We start from the raw sequence: 23,019 nt of genomic DNA on the forward strand, positions 1-23,019 counted from the left end.
TATCAATTTGTACAATCAATTAAGAATCTCTGCTTACAGTACCCAAGTCAACAAATTTATTCCATGATAACTACATTTCTTCTACCTTTACTCTATGTCCTTAGAATTGTTTTCCAGACACCTTCTTTAGATTTCTATAAATATAAATTAGATAAATTTTGCAAAACACTGGGCAGAGGAAATTACGGCATACACCTACGCGTCACACTTTGTACTTGACTCTCGGGATCTGTTTGGAATTAAACCTGTTTATAAATCTAAGAGCAAGACCTCTGGTAGAAGTCTTTGGTGGAGGTGTTAAGAAATATCAGTAGTTTCCTTTAAGACAAACTTAGAAGAGACCATTTGCTTTCTTGTCAAAGGAGTGTTGATAGGGTGAGGGGCTGCTGTTTCTATTGACAAAGACAGCTGAGCAATATTTGGAAAATCAAAGTTCTTAGCATAAAAACCTGCCCAGAGGCTGTGTGCAGTGGTTCACACCTGTAATCCCAGCACTTTGGAAGGCTGAGGCAGGAAGATTGCTTGAGCCCAGGAGTTTGAAACCAGCCTGGGTGACAAAGAGAGACCCTGATTCTACATAAAATAAAATTACCTGGGGGTGGAGGTACACACCTGTAGTTTCAGATATTCAGGAGGCTAAGGTGGGAGGCCTGCTTAAGCCCAGGAAGTTGAGGCTGCAGTGAGCTGTGATTGCACACTGCACTCTAGCCTGGGTGACAGAGCCCCAATACTTTATAAATCAATGCCCTAACTTTACCAAAAGAGACCTTCAAAGATTTTGAATTCATTTACATTGCAATCTGCCCACCCACAGGTTTAACATTTATGTGTGCTTTTTAGAAACTCTATCTTGTGGCTAATAAAGATATGGCATTTTTTTTCTGGTTTGTTGCCTAGAGCTTGAGTTAAAAAGTCTTGAGCTCAAAATTTTCTTTCTGCACATTTTTCAGTAATGTAGAGGCAAATGAACAATCCACAGTTCCAATATTCCATTTCCATAAAATGTCCTATGGTATTAAATATTAGGCCATTCAAAGCTTTATTGACACTTAATTCCTGGTGACCACAGATGACAGTTTAAATAAGTGTTTGCCACAGCATGGTGCAGGCTGCCAATGTGTTTACTACCAGCATCAGCGTTATTAATGCCTCTAGATCTAGTCAGAAAAGAGAACCAATCCAGATTTGTATCTCTAAGATATTAATGAAAAAACTCAAACATTGTAAAACATTTCAAGAGGTTTTCTGAGCCAAATGTGAGGACCATGACCTGTGGCACAGCCTCAGGAGGTCCTAAGAGCATGTGCTCAAGATGGTTTGGTTATAGCTTGATTTTATACATTTTAGGGAGACTGAAGTTACAGGCAAAGGCACAAACTAATACATGTAAGGTATACATTGGTTCAGCCCAGAAAGACAGGATATCTCAAAATAGGAGCTTCCAGGTTATATGTGGATGCAAAAATTTCCTCACTGACAATTGGTTGAAAGAATTACGCTTTGCCAAAAGAGTTGAAGTCAGCAGAAAGAAATGTTTGGGATTAAGATAAGGGGGGTTGTGGTAGCCAAGATTCTTGTTATGCCGATGAGGCCTACAGGTAGCAGGCTTCAGAGAGAATAGATTGTAAATGTCCCTTATCAGACCCTAAAAGGTGTCAGACTCTTAGTTAAATCTTTCCTGGATCAGGAAATGATCTGGAAAGAGAAAGGGATTCTCTATAGAATTTACATTTTCCCCACAAGGCACGGCTTTGCAAGATTATTCTAAAATATATTAAATAAATATATTTTGGGGTAAAATATTTTGATTTCCTTTAGAGCCTGTTACCTGTCATGTGATGTTATTCCAGGGTTAGGTTGGAATTGGTATCTTATTGCTACAAAGAGTCTGTTCTATCGGTCTTAGGTTCAATGTTAATGCTGGTCAGTTGCATCTAAAAAACAAAAGGGAGAGGGTATAGTGAAACTTGTCTCAGACCGTCTTCCTATCATGGCCTGAATTGATTTTTCAGGTTTCTTTGGAATCCTGAAAGAAATCCCCTCTTTGGCTGAGGGGGTGGGTTACATTCAGTCAGTTGGGGGGCGTAGAATTTTATTTTTGGTTTACAAAGGTTCTGTCTCTCTCAAACTCCTTCTGCTACTAATAACTGAATTGACTAGAGATCAGAGAATCAAAGCCACTATAAGTGCTATGGGATAAGAGAACTATTGTGGGAATTAGATCTTACAAAATTTTGAGAGGAGGTGGGGAAATGATAGTCTAGAAGGCAGAGTTGAGGGATCAGAGGAATAAGACATGAATCAGTCCTCCTGAAGCATTGATGTGAGGAGGTAAGTTAGAGCTTGAGAGAATCAAAGAAGCCACATGTGACCAGCTGCCAGTGGGGGATGATGAGGGGTTGATGTGTACAGATGTTGATGGGAAGTGAGTTCCTATGTAACTATTGCCTGTATGCATCTGCAACTAAGCATCTGGTAATAGACTGGGACCATCTGCTGGTGGGCCTTTGTGCCTGCTTGATTTAGAGCTTATGGAGAAACTGAACCTGTGTGACCACTGAAGCTAGATCATAAATTCAATACAGCTCCTGCCCGGCTCTCTCTTAGCATGCTTGCCCTTAGAATCCAGACACCATGCTATGAAGTCCAGATCATATGGAGACCAACTAAAGTCTCTGGCCCTCTGGCACAGCAGGGATCCCAGTCAATAGCCAGCACCAACTTACCAGTCATGTGCATGAGCCATCCTGGAAGCAGATCCTCTAGCTTTCAGTCAAATCTTCCCCGCTGACATTAAGTGGAGAAGCAACACACTTTCCCCACCAAGCCATACCCAAGTTGCCAATTTGTGAACAAAATAAATGTTCATTGTTATTTTAAGCCAAGGATTGACAAACTTCCCCTGCAAAGGCCAAATAGCAAATTTTCCAAGCTTTGAAGGCCACATGTTGTCTCTGCTTATTTTTTTTCCCCCACAAAAGTTCAAGAATAGTAAAAAAACAACAAAATATTCCTAGCATATTGACACACAAAAACAGGATGTAGACTGGCTTTGGCCCATGAGCTAGAGTTTACTATGTCCTGTTTCAGGCCACTAAGTTTTACAGTGATCTGTTACATAGTGCTAACCAGTTAAATAAATTGTACAAAGCTGAATTTGGAAAATTAGGAGAAAAATGAGAAGCAAGGAATCACATATGTCTATCTGTGAGTGTGTGCATGTGTTTATTTGTATACATTCATACACAAAGTACATTTCATATGAATTCTTGTAATATCTTTATTGGCTTAAACATAGAAGATCAAATACCCAACAGAAACAGAACAGCAATACATAAAAGCCCCCATTATATATATTTTATTAAAAGGAAAGGAACAAATATATATTAAAAACCTCCCATATTCCAGGATCTCTGTGGTACCATGGCATGCATTATTTTATTTCTCTTTAAAACAATCTTATGAAGGAGGTATTGTTATCCCTGTTTTACTAATAATGAAGCTCATTTGGACAAGTCAAATAATTTTCTCAAGGTCCCATAATTATTCCTTGATTAGTAATAAGCCGAGCTTGAATTCAAACTTAGTTCTATCTACCAAATTCTAAAGTCTATGTCTTTAAGGATTAGCTGAAGTGGATCTTAAATAAAATCACTTCAGCTAAAGTATCTTTCTCACTTTTCCTGTTTTACGGAGGAAGGAAGTGAGACACTGAGAGTTCCTTAGAATCAGAGCATGATATAACTGGCATTAAGGTTTAATTCCTTCTGCACATAACTGTCTTATGTCTCTATTTGGCTAATTTTCAGCTGCACTGTATTTAATAGGTACATTTATATGTAATACATTTTTATGTAATAAGGGATCTAAAAGTTTAGATACTATTAGATTTCATTCATGAGCTAATTTGTCTTCAGAATTTATGAACAAAATTTAAAAATTTCAGCAAATAAATAAGATATACGTTAGCCTCCCTTATTCATAGTTTTATTTTCCACAGTTTTGATTACCAGTGGTCAACAAAGAATGGAAAATATTACATTAATCCTATCGAACTTTGGGGCCATTATTAGGTAAAATAAGTGTTGCTTGAACACGAGCACTGTGATACTGCCACCATCGGTCTGATAACTGAGATAGTTACTAAGTGACTAACAGCAATCCAGGCAAGACAGAGAGGATAATATTTCATTATGCTACTCAGAAGGGTGCACAATTTAAAACCTATAAATTCTCTATTTCCAGAATTCTTTTATTTACATCATAATGCCTACATCATTCGCCTCCCTTCATCTCATCACATAGGCATTATATAATCTCACATCATTACAAGAAGAAGGATAAGTACTGTATAATAAGATAATTTCAGAGAGACACAGACCACATTCTCATAACTTTTATTATAACATATTGTTATAGTTGTTCCATTTTATTAACAGATATTGTTAATCTCTTACTGTGCCTAATTAATAAATTAAACTTTATCATAAGTATGTATGTATAGAAAAAAAGTGTAATATATATAGGGCTTGGTGCTATCTGTGATTTCAGGCATCAACTGGGACTTTGGAACACATCCCCGAGGATCAGAGGACTTCTGTATGTGTGTGTATTCTTGGTGAGTGACAGAAAAAGAGAGTTGTTTCATATGCATTTACTTGGAGGCATAGAAGACACCCTGAAAGATAATGTTGTTTTGAGCTGGCATAGTCTGCAGGAATCAGTGTTCTTTTTGGGCTCTGTTTTTGTGATACATCTAACTCATGCTAAGCACCATAAAAGTTTATGGCCCAGAGACTGACAGCCAATTCCTCTCGGGAATGTACATCCATCCACCCTCTATGGCTGATTCTTTCTGATCTCTAAGCCTGCACTGAGGCACTTACTCAGGAAAACTTTTATCAAGTGCTCGTAAAAATCTGCGATCGACCTCTTGCTGCAGATTAGAATATCATCAGAAGATTTCTGTAAGCCATGGAAGGCTTTTCTCTTCCTCAGTGGAGAGAAGATGAATGGTTTTACAAATCCCTGAGGAGACTCTGTGGAGCTATAGACAGAGATGGAAGATCTTCCCATTGAAGCCGCAGGGCTCCATCTTAGCTCTGGCATTACAACGCAAAGTCTGGAGAGAACAAAGTCAAGAAGCATGCCTTTAGTCCAGTATCCCTTTATTTGGTAGGCCACTGTGCTGGAATTTTCATCAATACTCAATTATCTTCTCCTGGCCACATGCCAGGTGATAGGATGATAGAAACAAACAAAATGAAGCAAAGTCACATAAGTACTTCTGGCCAATGAAATGTGAGCCTAGGCATGTACTAACTGTTGTATTTTTATTCATGTTCCTTTTCTCTGCTGCAGGGATTGCAGACGCTTGTGTTTAGATGGAGACGATGCAAGATCAAAGCATCTTGAAATGTATGTACCACGTGAAAGACAGAAACTCTGGAATGCCTCTGAGACCTGCAGCAGAGTTTGAGTGCAAGGGAAGTAAGCTGTTATTGCATCAAGCCACCCAAATATGTGGTTTTGTCCCTGTGGCATAAACTAATCTATCCTGATTAATATACGTAGCAGCTTCATGGTGCTACATCTATCAACATTCTCCTGCTTCTAATGAATCTATCCAATGGATCTGCCTTTCACAGTTGGTACTTCAGAATAGTGAAGCAAAAATACATAATTTCATCATGTAAACCCCATCAGCCTCACCATCTTGGTGGATCTTTGTAAATGCCATTTGTTTATCAAATAGAGACCAATTATCAGCTAAAACTGAGGACCAACCTGGTCAATTTCCAAAGGTATAAGCAATGTTGTTTGTTAAGTATCCCTTTCTTAATCAATTTTGGAAAGGCTTACCTTAACATGTATCAGGAATTTTAGTTTGTTTTTTATCAACTCTCAGTTTTCTGCCACTGTTTTACACATTTCAGATTCAGTAACATCAGCCTCCTTAAATTGTCACTATTATTGATGAAATACCCTTCTTTATCTCTCATTACTTTTGTCTCAAATTCATTTTAGAATTATTTAATTCAAAACTATATTTGGATTTAAGTTGCAGTTGTGTTAAGTTTATAAGGTAAATTAGAAATATTAAATATTTATATAATATTTAGCTGAAATATTCAAGTATATGGTTTGTCTCCATCAATTCTACCTCTTTATTTATCCCAATAAAATGTTATAGTTCCCTTTACAAAGATCTAGTGTACCTCATATTAGGTTTAGCCTTAATTATTTTAGATAACTTAGTTTTATTATAAATGAAATCTTCATTATTATTGTTGGTTTAATGGGATGATTTTATCTTTGTTATATCTATTTTATTTTGGCTCCTTTATTAAAATCATAAACTTGAATGCAAATCAAACACTTTAATTAAGCTAAATCCTTACTAGATTGGTGGAATACAACTCCATGAACTTACTATTACAAATGTTCATAGCAGCAGTATTTGTAATAGTACAAAACTGGAAATCATTCAAATGTAAATCAAAAGAGAAATAATTAACTAGCATATTCATACAATGGAATACTGCAGTTGACAAAGAGAAGTAATTAGTTATGACTCAACTACATGTTAAGTGAAGGATGCTGAATAATAAAAGATCCTTTATGAGTCTACTCACATGAAAGTCAAAAACAGGCAAAACTAATCTAGGCCGATAGAAATCAAAATATTGGTTATCTGTAAAGAGTTATTGACTGAAAAGGGACAAAAGGAGATTTCTGGGTTGATGGAAATGTTCTGTATCTTCAGTTGAATAATGTTTACATGGGTGTATACATATGAGCTATACATTTTTATCAATTTTGCTATATGAAAATTATACCTAATTAAAACACACATACACACAGCCTGCAGAACTAATATAATGGCGATAAAATTAAAAAGAGGGTGGCATTTACTGGGAAGGGCATTTACTGGGAAGTTACCAGGAAGGAAACTTCTGGAGTGGTGCTCTGGCTGTTGGATATTTGAAAGTCTTCATGGGTAAAACCTGGACATAGCAGTCTTGTATACTTATGTATTTTTTATGTCAATGAAAACATCTTTACATTAACAAATTATTTTCAATTAATCCTTTTGAATTTTCCTGGTGTACAGTAATAATACTCTGTATTATTTTTTATTTTATTTATATCCTTAATTCTAATTACCAGAAAATTTAAAATACTGCCTTTTGTTTCATTTGTAAAGGCACATATCTACCAATATTGACCATAAAATAACTTTTGCTTGTATAATTTATTATATTAAACAATATTCCTCTTCAACAAAGGATATTGTAACAAACTTAAAAGGCAAATGAACAACTAGGATTATGTATTTGTACCATTTAATATCATCAAAATAGTGAAGAGCTTAAATGTTTTGTAGAATTCCCAGGAACCCCATGTGAGCCTGGTACAGTCTGTGGCTGAAGGTTATTAATAGTTATAGGCCTATTAGAATTGTTTATTTGTTCTTATCTGAGTTTTGGCAGATTGTATCTTGCAAGGAGCTGGTTCATTTCATTTAGTTTATCTAATTGGTGAGCATATAATTGTATAAAATATTCCTTTATTATTATTTTAATGTTCATTGTGTCTGTAATAATGGCTCCTCTTTCATTTCTGATTATTTTAATTTGTCTTCTCTTTTTTTCTTAGTCTGGCTATAGGCTTATTGATTTTATTGGTTTCACTTTTTTTCTGGACCTAAGAAGAGTTGATGATTTTTCAGTTTTTAAATTTTTAAAAATTGATATATAATGGATGTACATATTTGGAGGGTACAAGTGAAAATTTCATATATTCATATAATTTGTAAGTCAATGTAATTGAAATACCCATTGCCTTGAATATTTGTCTTTTTTATGCTAGAAACATTCAAATTATTCTCTTCTAGCTATTTCAAAATGTAAAATAGATTATAGTAAGCTATAGTCACCCTACTGATCTGTTGAACACTGGATCTTATTACTTTTATCTAACTGCATGTTTATAATCAGCCTTTCTTCATCTCCCTCTTTCCCCATCCTTCCCAGTCTCTGGTAACCACTTTTGAACTCCTTACATACTGGACTGAAAACCAGAAGTTTGCTTTTTAATTTTTTTGCTTCCTCTTTATTCTCTCTTTATTTCTCCATCTTATTTTCTTGTTTTCTGCGGGTTACTGGAACTTTTTAAAATTCCATTTTGATGTAACTATAACTTTTGGTAATTCAGTGGCTTTTATTAAATACATTTGAGGTGTACAAGTGATTTTTTATATACCTAGAAATATGATTACCACAGTCATGCAGATTAACATATCCGTCATCTCACACAATTACCTGTGTGTGTGTGTTTGTGTATGCATGTGTGTGTGTGTGGTGAAAACATCTTAAATCTACTCTTTTAGCAAATTTTCAGTATACAATACAATATTATTAACTTTAGTCTTTATACTGTTCATTGACTCTCCAGACTTCTTTGTCCCACATAACTGCAACTTTGTGCCCTTTGATATACATCTCCCCATTTCTCTTATTTTCCTGCCCCTGGTAACCACCTTCTACTCTGTTTCTATGTTAGGCTTTCTGTTTTTTGTTTGTTTCAAATGTGTTTATATTGCTCACTTAAGCAATTTTATTACAGTTTCTTCAAAAATCATCACCAGATTGTTCTTACAGTTGACATTGTTGACATCTCTGTATTTATTTTTTTCATTAAGTCTAAGATCTTGCTGATACTTAATATAATGAATGACACTTGATTGAAACCTGGACATTTTTGTTTTATGTTATATGAGACTGTTAATCATATTTAAGATTTCTGCTTTAGCTGCATTTCCTTGATGTCAGTCCAACAGGAAAAGAAAGTAGGTCACTTCATTAATTCGAGGTGGAAGCTGAAGTCCAGGCACCCCATTCAGCCTCCAAGGGGACTTTTCCTTACTGCTAGATAGAGATGGGAGTTCTAGCTCCCCACATGGTCTCTACTGACACTATAAGGGGTGGGAGTTCTTATTGCTAGCTTCTTACTGCTAGCAATGATGAAAGTCCTGACTCTCTACCAGGACTCTTCCGAAAGCTCAATAACAGAAATGGGATGGAGTATATTTCTGGTTGGGGTGAAAGGACAGACTCCTCATGTGGTTTCTACTACACCATTAAGGGCACAGGTGTATGCTTGTTACTGGCCAGTGAGGAAGAAGTAGGCGTCTCTTCTAGCCTTTGTAGACTGGATTTGGCAAGGAAAGCACTTTATTGGTCAACTCATCCAGAGATTTTGGGTGGGCTGGCTGGTGGTTGCTGCTGGAGTCTTTGAGCAGGCTGCCCTGGTTCCTGGGTAAGCAGGTGGGTGGGCCTTGTGCCTGGGTCCACCGAGATAGGACTGGAGCCTGAGTCCAAAGTGGTGGGCCTAGATCTTGGGTTGTTAAAGTCAGTCCTGGATCCTGGTTCTGCAGGGGCTTACCTTGTGCCAGGGTGGGTTTGGCACCTAGGTCTGGGGCATGGTCCTGAATTCTGGGTCTGCAAAGCCAGCTGGTGCTGGGATGGGCCAGAAACCTGAGTCCACAGGAACAGGTCCTTGTGTCCTGGGTTCGCAGGTGCTGGCCTAGATCCCTAGAGTGGTTCTGAAGCCTGATTCACAGGGACTAGCCCAGCGCTGAGATATACTGAAATAGGTCTTTACCTTGAATCTGTTGGATTGGGCCTGAACTCTGGGCCCACTGGACCCTGGGGCCACAGGGGCTGGCCTGATGCCTGGTTTTATGGGTGCTGATCTTGTGCCTGAAACCACAGCATCTGGCCTGGTGCTAAGACGGACATGGAGCCTGGGTTCACAGAACTGAGCCTGGAGCTTGGATCTGCACAGGCAAGCCTAGGTCCTGGGGCGACAGGGGCTATTCTGGCTTTGGTGTGCCTGGAGCCTGGGGATTTGAGGGTCAACTTGCTACTGGGGCAGCCCGGCACTGGTGCAGGCCTGGGGTCTAAGTCTCCAGGGGCTGGCCTGGTGCTGGTGTGGGCCTGGAGGCTGAGTCCACAGATGATTGCCTGGAGCTTGGGACCACTGGGGCTGGCCTGGTACCAGGGTTCACTGGGGCAGTCCTGGAGCTGGGATCCCTGGAGAAGTGTAATCCTTACTTCCCCCTTTTTCCCCTAAGCAGATTGTCTCTCTTCACACTAGGATTGGGAAGCTGGTGATACAGGCCATATGAAACTGTCTTTCCTTTTCAATGAGTCTTCTTATTCCTGTGCTCCACCCAGGTGCTTTAACCACTCACCTGGATTCCTTACCTTTTGCAAAGGTATTTTTGGATGTGGACAGTTGTTCAAATTGATGTTTCTGCAAGGAGATAGACACTAGAAAGTCCTATTCCACATGTTTTTGCCAAAGAACATCTTTAAAAGCTTCGTTTTCATTTTTGGTTTAACCTGTTATAATCTAGATGTGTGTTTTCTTAATACATGATGATTTTTGCTATTAATTTTTGTTTTTATTGCTTTATGACTTAGTGTGTGTTTAGTTTTGAAAATGTTTCATTTATTCTTGAAAAGAAAGTGCACTCACTGCTCTTTGAGTGGAAGGTTTAGAGAAATGACTCTAAGATTCCATATTTGCCTGTGCTAGGACCCTAAACGTTTGGCAAGTGTGGGGACAATTTTTATGCCAATTTCTCCTCCTAACAGGATGCAAACTTGACTTATCTTCTTCTGGTAAACACACATATAGTGCATTGTTCATGTTCTAATATTTGCTATGGGTAGGCTGCTTATTTTCCTGCTGAGTTCCCAAGTTGTGGGTGTTTTTGTGTGTGTTGAGTTTTTTGTTTGTTTGTTTCCTTTAAAAACAGAGCTTCTTACTCTGTCACCCAGGCTAGTGTGCAGTGGTGCCGTCACAGCTCACTGCAGCCTCCCACTCCTGGGCTCAAGCAATTCTCCTGCCTCAGCCTCCAAAATAGCTGGGACTATAGGCCTGCATCAAAATATCCATCTAATATGTTTTTGTTTTGTTTGATAAAGATGGAGTCTCACGTCATTGCCCAGGCTGGTCTCAAACTCCTAAGCTCAAGTAATTCTTTTGCCTGAGGCCCCTAAAGAGCTTGGATTATAAGCGTGAGCCCCTGCACTTGCCCAGGGTAGGTTTTTTGTGTCCCCCTTCAATAATTAAATGTCGTATCCAGGTTCCTACCTTTAAGAAGGGAACTTGGTTCCATCTCTGGCTTATACATGGTTGCTATTTATTAGGCATCAAAACCTCAGCTTCTAGGATATATTTGGTCCTCTTACTTCTGTGCACAGCTAAGTTCCACTTTCTGATCATTATTTTAGATTTGAGTTTCCATTTCATGTAGCATTGAGCATTTCTTTTTATTTATTTATTTATTTTTTGCTTTTGTGCTCAGATACATTGTTTTAAGTAATTGTTTTTCATTCATTTTTTTACGTATTTAGAATGAAGTCAGATTTTTTTCATCTACTTAACCTCGTCATTGAGAAAAAGTGCTTTTGCTTTGAATTTCAGGTTGGGCTATCTGATGTTAAGATCTAGCCTATATTGAATGCCACATGTACCTTCAAGTCATGAAGAATAGTAAATAAAGTAACTAACATTTGTTATGCTATTATTGAGGATTCTGAGTCTAAAGTTCTACCTCTGTGTCCTGTCATAGATGGTGTGGCATGGGGGATTGCAGAGTACAGATTGGAGTGTGGATTCAGGAGAAAAACTGCATTATTTCAAATCCTAGTTCTGATATTAACCATACGACCTTGGGCAAATTACTTAGCCTCTTCTTTTCTCATCTGTATAATGGGGTAAAAATATTTACCTATTTCATGTGCTTTTGTGTAAAAGTCAGATTATACTAAAAGGTAATTGTAATAATGTAACTTACATACTGTTATTGTTCCTTCACACATTGCCTAGCACAAAATAGACTCTTCCCCAAAAATGTGTTGAAAGATAACAGAATTATCAATATTTAAGTAAGGAAATAAAACTGAATGTAGACAGGTAATTCAGCCTGTGTCACATAGTATAGACCAGAGTTTTGATGGCTGTCGGTTTTACTGTTGATGACTAGGATTCATCAGCACGTGGAAAGCTCTCTCTGGCCAGCTGTATCACCATGAGTAAGGAAGACTGTTCTGCTGTAAGCATCTACATTTTTCTTCACCACTTTTTCCTCTACTGTTTTTTTCAATATTCCTCTTCTCTGTGATGCAAAAGACATTCATTATCTTTTATTATATTCCTTCTTTCTCCGGACTTCTAAAATTGCCTGCTCTCTTGTTTTATACCAGTGTCGTCGTTGTTATTGTTGTTTTTTCTTTAATGTAACTTCATTGGGTGTTTTTATCTACTTCTCTCTTCTCTAGATCAATAGTCGCTGTCCCCCTCACCTGATAATTCTATTAGCTTTCATTTTCAAGTCTCTTAAAGCCTTAGGGGAGAAATCCATTTGAACCTCTTCCTTTTATAACATTTTGTCTTTCTCCAAAACAGAACAGTTTTCTTTACTGCGGTGGCAATTTTGTCCTTTCTGATGCCCTTTCTGCTGAAGTTTCTGTATCTGCAGGGGCTTCGACAACCCTTGGCCAAATGCTAGGATGTTAAGAAAATTTAAAGTTCATATTAGACGGTCAGCCTGGTGAGTTTCTAATGTGATCACTGCCGGCATCCTCTGAGGTTTCTATTACAGAATCCTGCATTTTATTGCAAGAAGAGTTCTGTCTTTCTCTGGGCCTCTTTTTCACTGTTTTGATTTACATGAAGGCTATGCTAACCCCAGGATTCACTGATAGTGGAAAGGCGGGAGACCCATTTTCTTCATGGTGGTCTACCACACAGCCAATACCACTTGTGATAAAGTCTAGACTGGTGGGTACCCCTGGAAACAGCATGGGAAAAATGCAACTTACCCTAAATCATTTATCTTTATACTTCCTTAAACTTCTGTAAGATCAAATCACACACCGTAATGCTCTACCTCTCTTAGAGAAAGAAAAAAACTCTGACATCAGAGAAAGGAGAATCCTACAATCAGAAAGGAAAATCTACTGACCAATTTTTGTGCACCTAATGTTATGAACTGGACTGTGTCTCCCCAAAATTCACAAGTTGAAGTCCTAACCCCCAGTATCTCAGAATGTGACTATATGAGGCCATTAAAATGGGGACTCTAATTGAACCTGATGGGTTTTCTTATAAGAAAGAAAATGCGTACCCAGAAAGAGACACTAAGAATGGGCAGAAAGAAAAGCTCATATGAGAACACAGAGAAAGGCGGCCATCTGCAAGCCAAGAGAAGAAACGAACTCTGCCGGCAACTTGATCTTGGACTTCCAGCCTCCAGAACTGTGAATGAATAAAGGTCTGTTGCTGAAGCCATGCAGTCTGTGGTATTTTGTTATTACAGCTCTGCCAAACTAATACAAATTGTATTGTCAGTCCCAGTGCCTGTTAAAACAATCATCATTGAGGTTGCTTTGATGTCCCCATTCTACGGATAAAAAGTATGAACCTCACCAATGTTAAGTAATTTTTCTGCAATACCGGGCTAGAATTCAAGTGCAGAAAAGGGTAGCCTTGTATTCACAGCATATTCTTACCCACTCCCACCCTGCTTTCTCCACAATTCACAGGTAGCTAGAACTCTCTTTATCAGAGAACCACCTCTCAGTCTTTGGACACCAGAGAAAACTAAGGAGTGCCCTTTGTTTGGGGACCCAGGTTTGAAAAATCCTACACACAGGTAACAACACAGCCTAGTGTCAGGCCTCTGCCTTTTCAATGCTTGAGGAAGACTTGTCCATTACACTAGGATCTGTTCTTTCCAAACCTGGAGACAGTCTCTGCTGTGTCTGAGAATAGGAACTGATCCACTAGAACCTCGCCTCTATTTGTGGCCACATGACTTAGCCAGGAGCCTCAGCCCACCCCATCATTAGGTTTGGCCACTAGACATTCTTGGACCAGCAGAAAGGGAGCAGATGTGATGACAACCATGTCACAGCAGAGGCTTCATGAGATGTTTTATGGTCCTGGTAATGTGTGCCTATTTCCTTCTCCCACAATACGGGGCAGCCAACAAAATGTAACATTAGCAGGGAGTCCACGTTACATTTTGTAAGCCTCTGAGATTTGGCGTTGTTTTTACCTCTGCAGCAAAGCTAATTGAACCATGATATTCACACTGGCCCTCTCATTGTGTCAAATACACTGATGCACTGATGGTTTATGCTGCCTGGGGAACTCTTCCGTTTGATCCACACACGGTTTTACATTTTGTTATTCAGATTTTTAGGCAACTACTCCTTATTCATAGACTATTCTCCTCCATTATTTTCTACTAAGATTTAATGGTCACTGAAATTGTATTAGGTATGCATTTGTTAATTTGTTTATTGCTTATCTTCTCCAGACTATAGCTTCATGAGAATAAGTGTAGTGGTTAAGAACACAGATGTGTTAGTCCAAGTGCCTCCTGCATTTTAATTCCGGCACCAACACTGGTCAGCTCTGTGACACTGGGAATGCTATTTAACTTACCGGACTTTGGTTGCCTTATTTATAAAGTTTAAATAAAAATAGAATAGAACTCATAGGGTTGCTTTATGACTAAATGAGTTAGCAGGTACAAAGCACTCAGCACTGTGCCTGGCACGTAGTAAGCATTTGAGGAAGTCTGATATTATCATTAGTGTTGGATGTCATGGCATCCAGATCTGATAACATCCCCAGGATATTGTAGGAGTTTAATGATTATCTGATCAATGGGTGGGTAGATGAATGGATGGTTGGGTGATTGCCATGAAGATTTCAGAAACGTTGCTGACAGAGAATAACATATCATAGGTGAGAGTCAGTGACAGTCAGGTGGAAGTCTAATGTATACAAAATGTTTAGATATATTCTTGACAATTAGTCGTTAAGATAATAATAATGATATTAACAATAACAACAGATAACAATACTACCCTATATTTAGCATCTACTTTTGTTACCTATATTATTACATGATTGTAAAAGGGCTATCATATTTTTAGGTAGGACACAGACTTGGAGAGAAGTTACCTGGGCTTACTCAAAATTTCACAGATTATTGAAGCTGGAGTTCGAATGTATTCTTCTTTGACTAAGTAATGCTGCCACGTGCTTATTAAGTGATTACTCCTTTCTTGTCTTCTTCTAGTCCTGCTTTACTAGGATGATTCAGGTTGTCAATCTTAGTCTGATAAACAGCATAATCAATTTCTTTGAATCAACTAATTTTCTGAATCATAGAACAGGTGAAACAAAGAATCCCATCCCAGCTTCATGGTAAGATCCATGATGGTCACAGAAAAGCTGGCAGTGATCTGCCGAATAGGTGTGGCTGTGCGCCCCTTCTGCCGCCTGCTTTCTGGTCACCCTCCATGCTAATACCGATGGCATGTCCACTCTTTAGTGGTCATTCTGCTGGGATAAGGGTTCCAGAAGAAACAACAGAGAAATGAGATACGTCCCTGGCACTTGAGGAGTGAAATGGTTGAAATAACTGCTATTCCTGAAAGGAAAGTAGTTGGAATGTGCTCTTTCCTTTACTTTCTTTTCTAATAATTACACCAATCTTTGCTGTACAGATAAATGGGAGCACCGAGACGTTTTGAATGTGCCCAGGGTTACAGAGCTGTGGAAGCCATGTGGCTAGGATTCAGATACTGGAAGGCTCTGTTCACCTTCTACTGTGTCTCTACTCTTAGGTATGAGTAACACCTCATTTTTTCCCAGTTAATAGTGAAACCAGGTCTAAAGGCAAAGCTGGTCAGAGATGTACACAGAAAGTAGCATGATGACAAATGCATCTGTAGCATGACCATTTCATAAGGGGTGTGGATTCCTGCATAGAACACATCTGCAGCAATTAAAGGATCAGTTGATGCTCCGGTCTTTTCAATTGCATGGTTCTCAGTAGCCCTATGTTTGAAGTGTTTTCTCACTGTACATTGCATTTGGGTAGCCCACATGTGGCCTGAAGCCTCTCCCTAACTGCTATGCTTTCGATAGTCCTTACTAGATGTGCAGACCATGCATTCCAAGTGTAACAGTGGCCACATCCCCTCACTGAACACCAGCTTCTTTGACCTCTCCCTCCTTGCTGTTTCCAATATGTAGTTTTTCAGAAACACAGGCTTGACTCTGGGCCATAAATCATGGCCAACTTGGTGGCATTCGCTTCCCTCCAAAGGTGGACACATGGCAGGCTACCCTCTGCTCTGCAGAGAAGCTGCTGAAGAGTCACGTTGCTTCAGCATTATAAATCAGTACCAGGCATGCGACAGCATTCTGACAGCAGGACAATTATTGTCCTAGAAATAAGAAATGCAAATTTCTCTTCCCTCATTGTGGAGGCAACCAGCAGACTTATTCTATGATGTTGATCAATGACTTTAATCTATACCTGCCTTCTTCCTTGCAGCTCAGCACTGAGGCACTTTTTGATTTCTCTAGGTGTCATCTGAGTCATTTGGGCCACCTTGAAGGGGTGGCTATTAAAATGGTAAGTTGGAGAGAAATTTTAATTGTAACTATTTCACCTGAAAAACTGAATTCTGGAGGCTTCAACACTTAGGAGCTGTGTGACCTTGACAATTTAGTTGGCCTCTCTAAGTAAATTTCTTATATGACAAATGCAGACAAAAATATCTATAGCAGAATCTGGCTTTGTTCTGTACACTGGGAGAATTGCTCATTTTGTGTTTACTACTATGTAGTTAGCATTATTTGGCCAGAGTGGTTAGGTAAGAAGTGATGTAAAAGTGAATCCATACTAATGAATCAATCAAAACACCAGAAAAATAGGAATAGATTCTTTACCAAGAGAGTGTGCAACTTTATTTTTCACATAGTAATTGACAAGCAAGTCTAGCTGAAGAAAACATGGAAGATAATACCAGAGAAAAAGGAGACCAGCATGAACCGCACACCTGCTAGTTTTCAGTCACTGTCTAGGACCATTACCACATGTAAATGACCTTCATTATCCTTCATTTTCCTCAACCAAACATGAAACTTCTGGATTGCTTTAATAACATTATTGGCAAGCAGGTTACACAAAAATATATTCTACCTATAAGTCACAAGATATTTACATAACGTCACAAATTTGATGCAGAAATTCTGGGTGTTGGAAGAAAATGTATGGTAGGAATCCATTTGAGATCATGCAATGTGGACCATAGATGCATCAAACAGGAGTAATTAGAGAGCTAGAGGCCATAAAATGTCCAAAGTATGCCAGAAAAAGAGATGAACACAGATCAATCTCTCTGGCTGTGAGTAAAGCTGCGATGGTTGGCTCATAACTTTGTCTTGCCTAATAGCGCCACAGTTGTCCATTAAGGGATGTGGTTATTGGAACCAGTTGCAGCAGCTCACACCTGTAATCCCAGCAATTCTCCTCCTTTACTCAGGGGTTCAAGGTCAGCCTGGGCAACATAGCAAGACCCTGTCTCTAAAAATTTTTTTAAAAATTAGCTGGGCATGGTGGTGCCTGCCTACAGTCCCAGCTACTTGGGAGGCTGAGTCAGGAAGGTGGCTTGAGTCCAGGAGTTTGAGGCTGTAGTGAACTACGATCGCCACTGCACTCTAGCCTGGGTGACAGAGGATAAAAATTAATTAACTACAAAATAACTTTAAAAAGAAATGTGATTATTATGGTCATAGAAAGATGCTAAACTGTGCCTCTTCTGGATGCATTCTATTCTCTATCCAGGGACATCATAAAGTTTTGAGATAATAATTTTTGAGAAACAGAGTGGTTTATCTTCCTAACATTATACCAGAAATTTGAGCAGGCATTCCAACAAAGGAGAGCCTTGTAGTATTTAAACTTCAGTTGCATCTTGTTGCAAGAAAGTTGATGTCTTTATGAAAGGCCTCACAAGGTCACTAAGACCAGAAATATTCTGCCTCTGCTGGGATAACTGATGGATCAGTTGATCACAAAGAAAACTGAGGATGCAGAGAGGCCTAATCAAAGCTCTGGATTCACTATGAAAGAGTCTTGCAAATAAAGAAATTGTCTATGTACACTCTCCACTGCCAATTAGCTAGTCATGATGTATTATCAAGGCAATAAATTGTGAATATATATGGGAAGGGAGTGAGGATAATAAAGACATTTTCTGAATTTTTGAGCTCCATGAGAAAATAATGTGACTTATGAACTGAATGCTTGTGTTCCCCCCAAAATTCTTCTATTGAAGCCTTAACTCCCAATATGATTGTATTTGGAGATGGAGTCTTTAGAAGGTAGTTAAGGTTAGATGAGGTTATGAGGGTGGGGTTCTTATGATGGGATTAGTACCCTTACAAGAAGAGACACCAGAGATTCTCTCTCTGCCCCCATGCACACATAGAGAAGAGGTCATGCGAGCACAGAGTGGGATGGCAGTCACCTACAAATCAAGAGATGAGGCATCAGATTGAAATTTACCCTACCAGGACCTTGACCTTGGTCTTTCACCCTCCAGAATTCTGAGAAATAAATTTCTATTGTGGTATTTTGTTATGGCAGCCTGGGCAGACTAAGAAAGCAACCATTAGAACTGTGTCTAAAATCTTCGTTCTAGGTTCTTCCCTCTGAAAAATTAATTTTAGTTTTTATCTGACAGTGGCATAAAGCTGTTGAATACAGAATGCAATGGACATTTAGCAAAATATTCTGATATGTTAAAAAACAAGCACCTTACTTCAAAGGTTTAATCAAAGAAACAGACAGTTGTCTCTGGAACTGTCTGTGGAGCTTGGAGAGGTGTGATGTAGTGGGAGTTGAGAATAGCCCTGATTGTTACAACCACCAGCTAGCTATCCTACTGCTTGCTCAGTGTCCCAGCCTTCTCATCCCTAAGCTCCTGCCTTTAATGACTAATCCTGGAAATCTCAGACATGTTACTTGGCAGCTAGATACATGAAAAGCATAAAGAGAGGATCAGCAGTGTCTGCTCATTCATCAACAAAAAGGCTTTCTAATTCTTTTTCTTGTCTCCCTTTTAGCTATCATCATCCAAAGGCTGTGTCTCATCATTTCTTACTGTGAAAATATTTCAGCATTCCCTGCCCACATGTCCATGACTCATGGTTTTTCCACAATACCAACAATGCATTTATTTCATGGATCTGATAATTCTACAAAAACAGTTGATGGCCACCTTACCATCTGACTATGCTCCAGTCCTGATTTGTTGCTCCAGCTTCATCTCTGGTCAACACCCTCTCTGACTCCCGGGCAAGCTCCATAATTATACTACCCACCATTGCTAAATGAATCTTCGGCATTCCCTCTCACAGTAGTGGCCTTCCTAAACTTTCCTGTCTCCAATGCCTTTAAACCCCAGCCCCATTAGTTATTGTGGTAGGTAGAATAAACATAATCTTTGGTGAGAGAGAATTAAGGTTGCAGAAGGAATTAAAGTTGCTCAGGAATACAGTTGCCCTTAATCTTATCCTGGATTATCCAGAGGGCCTTATGTAATCACAAAAGTCCTTTAACATGGAAGAGGGAGGCAGAAGGTCAGTGATAAAATGTGAAAACTCACAATTGGTCATTGTGGCTTTGAAGATGAAAGAGGCCATGAGCCCAAGAATATGAGCAGCCTCCAGAAGCTGAAAAGGCGAGAAAATGGAGTCTTTCTTAGGGACTCCAGAAAGAATATACCCCCGCCAATGTCTTGGTTTTTAACCCTGTGTGATCCATTTTAGACTTCTGACTTCCAGAACTGTAAGATAAAAGGTTTGTGTTGTATTAAGTTACTGTGTGATAATTATTAACAGCTCTGAAAGGAAACTAATACACTTATGTTCATTCATTATTTTATTCATATTGAGAATCATTTAAGTTCCTCAATTTGCTAAGCACTGTGGTAGAAACAGAAGAGGTAGAAGATAATATGCTGGCCCACAGGCATTTGAAATCCACTTTGGAGAGATAATAACAACTAATGTTTACTGAACACTTGCTCTGATAGTCATGTGCTATAGACTGAATGATTGTGCCCCCTCCCAAAATTTGTATGTTGAAATTCTAACTCTCTATGTGATGGTATTAGGAGGTGAGGCCTTTGATAAGAGATTATGTCATGGGAGGGAGCCCTCATAAATAGGATTTTTATTTATTTATAAGGGCACTTTTTCTTAAGTGCCCAAACAAAAAGATCTCAGACAGCTCCCTCCTGCCTTCCACCATGTGAGATAGTAGCGAGAAGATGACCATCTATGAACCAGTTGGCCCTCACTGGACACTGCATCTGCCAGCACCTTGATCTTGATCTTCCCAGCTTCCAGAGCTATCAGAAATAAATTTCTGTTCTTTATAAGCCACCCATTTTATGGTATTTTGTTATAGTGGCCCGAGCTGACTAAGAAAAACATGGTTGTCACATGGTTCATATATTACCTCACTGCACCCTTCCACTCCTTCCACTCTTTGAGTAAAGTAGGCTCAAAGAGGCTAGTAAATTGAATAAATTCACACAATGGAGGAATTGTCATTTGAACTGAAGTTTAAGTGACTTTACCTAAAGTAACTTAGCAACTTTTAAAAATTTTTTTAATTTTTAATTTTGGGAGGTACATAGTAGGTGTATATAATTATGGGGTATCTGAGATATTTTGATATAGGCATTCAATGTCTAATAATCACATCAGGGTTAATGGGCTATCCATCACCTCAAGCATTTATCCTTTGTTAGCTATTATTTTAATAATAAAAGAATAGATAATGCTTTGGTGTTTCAGAGGGAAAAAAAGTACTTTTCAAATTGGCAGAATCAATAATACTTTCTGGGAGTAAGAAGATTTTGAACTGGATCTGGCTTAGAAGGAATACGATACATTAATTATCATATACATAGCAAGGTGACTATTTAAGGCCTCTTAAATAATCCAGAACATAATTGTGTCTGTATGACTGCTGTTCTTATTTTCATGCTAACTGTCCACCAGGGCCTGCTCTTGGGGCCTACAGGCTGTCCTAAGGCCCTTGCCATGTGGTACCCTCTGTCCACAACAGGGTAATTACTTCATCCTTCATGCGAACATGGGAATTTCCTTCTGAGGCTTCGTCTTCTTTTAAAGGACTCACCTAATTCATCCTTAATAAATAATGAATTATGCTCATTCATTTTTTATTCATATTGCAAACCATTTAGATTTATCAATTTGCTAAGTGCTGTGGTAGATACAGAAGAAATGACTCACCTAATTAGGCCAGACCCACCCAGGATCATCTTTGTTCGTTGAACTTAAAGTCAACTGATAAGTTTGTAATGAGCTCATAAAAAGAAAATGCTGCATGCCAAATCAAATTCTGATGTAGTGCTTGACATAAGGGATAGTCTTAGGTCAGGGATATTCTTAGAATAAGCTCTCAAAAGATATGTCCTTGTTGCTGTTGTTGTTGGATTTTTTTCCAACTTTTATTTTAAGTTCAGTGGTACAAGTGCAGAATGTGTAGGTTTGTTACATAGGTAAACATGTGCCATGGTGGTTTGCTGCACAGATCATCCCATCACCATTAAGCCCAGCATCCATCAGCTATTCTTCCTGATGTTCTCCCTCCTCCGATCCCAGTGTGTGTTGTTCCCCTCCATCCATGTATCCATACATTCTCATCATTCGGCTCCCATTTATAAGTGAAAACATGCAGTATTTGGTTTTCTGTTCTTGTTTTAGTTTGCTGAGGACAACAGATGCTGGCGAGGTTGCAGAGAAAGAGGAACGCTTTGCACTGTTGCTCGAGATATAAATTCAACCATTGTGGAAAACAGTGTGGTGATTCCTCAAGACCAAGAGGCAGAAATACCATTTGACCCAGCAATCCCATTGCTAAGTAGATACTGAAAGGAATATAAATCATTCTATTATAAAGATACATGGACGTGTGTGTTCACTGCAGCACTATCACAATAGCAAAGACATGGAATCAACCTAAATGCCCATCAGTCATAGACTGGATAAATAAAATGTGGTACATATACACCATGGAACACTATGCTGCCATAAAAAGGAATGAGATCATGGTTTTTGCAGAAACATGCATTTCTTTGTTGTTAATTCCATCAAAAATAAAAAACAAAATTTTATTTAGAAATAACAATTCTTTTCACATTAATGTTGTAATGACATACATTAATTTCTTGTTTTAAAGATCTATGGGTTTTGACAAATGTGTATCATCATGTATATACCATTACAGTATTATACACAGTAGTTTTACTTTCCTAAAATCCTGTGTTCTGCCTGTTCAACTTTTCCCTCACACCCCTGGCTATTTGCCATCTGTATAATTACGCTTCTTCCAGAATGTCATACAAATTCAATCATATAGTACGTAGCCTTTTCATACTGGTTTATTTCACTTAGGAATATGCTTTTTCATTTAATTGTTTTAGAGGAACGTGATCTCACTATGTTTTCCATGCTGGTCTCAAACTCTTGGCATCAAGAGATTCTCCTGCCTCAGACTCCCAAAATGCTGAGATTAACAGGCAGAAGCCACCATGCCCAGCCAGCAACATGCATTTAAGATTCATCTATGTCTCTGTGTGGCTAGAAAACTTATTTCTATTTATCACTGAATCGTATTATATTGTAGGCATGTGAAACTGTTTATCCATTCACCTAATGAAGGACATCTTGGTTGTTTCCAGTTTTGGTTGTTTCCAGTTTTGAGGGCTACAAAAATTCAACATCTCCAAGAAGATTTTTTGGTAAACTTGAGTGTTCAAATCAGTTGAGTATATCTAGATGTTGGATCATATTGCAAGAGTATGTTTAGCTTTGTAAAAGACTGGCAAACTCTATTTGCACTTGCACCAGCAATGAATGAAGGTCTCATCCACTGCTCCACATTGTGACCCAAAATTGGTATTGTAAGTATTTTGGATTTCAGTCATTCTAATAGGTGTGAATAATCATCTTTGTTTTTAAAAGTCATCTTCCTGGTAATCCCAGCACTTTAGGAGGCCGAGGCAGGCGGATCACGAGGTCAGGAGATTG

The sequence above is a fragment of the Macaca nemestrina genome, chromosome 9 (genome assembly GCF_043159975.1).
Source record: "Macaca nemestrina isolate mMacNem1 chromosome 9, mMacNem.hap1, whole genome shotgun sequence".
In the NCBI taxonomy this organism is placed as follows: domain Eukaryota; kingdom Metazoa; phylum Chordata; class Mammalia; order Primates; family Cercopithecidae; genus Macaca; species Macaca nemestrina.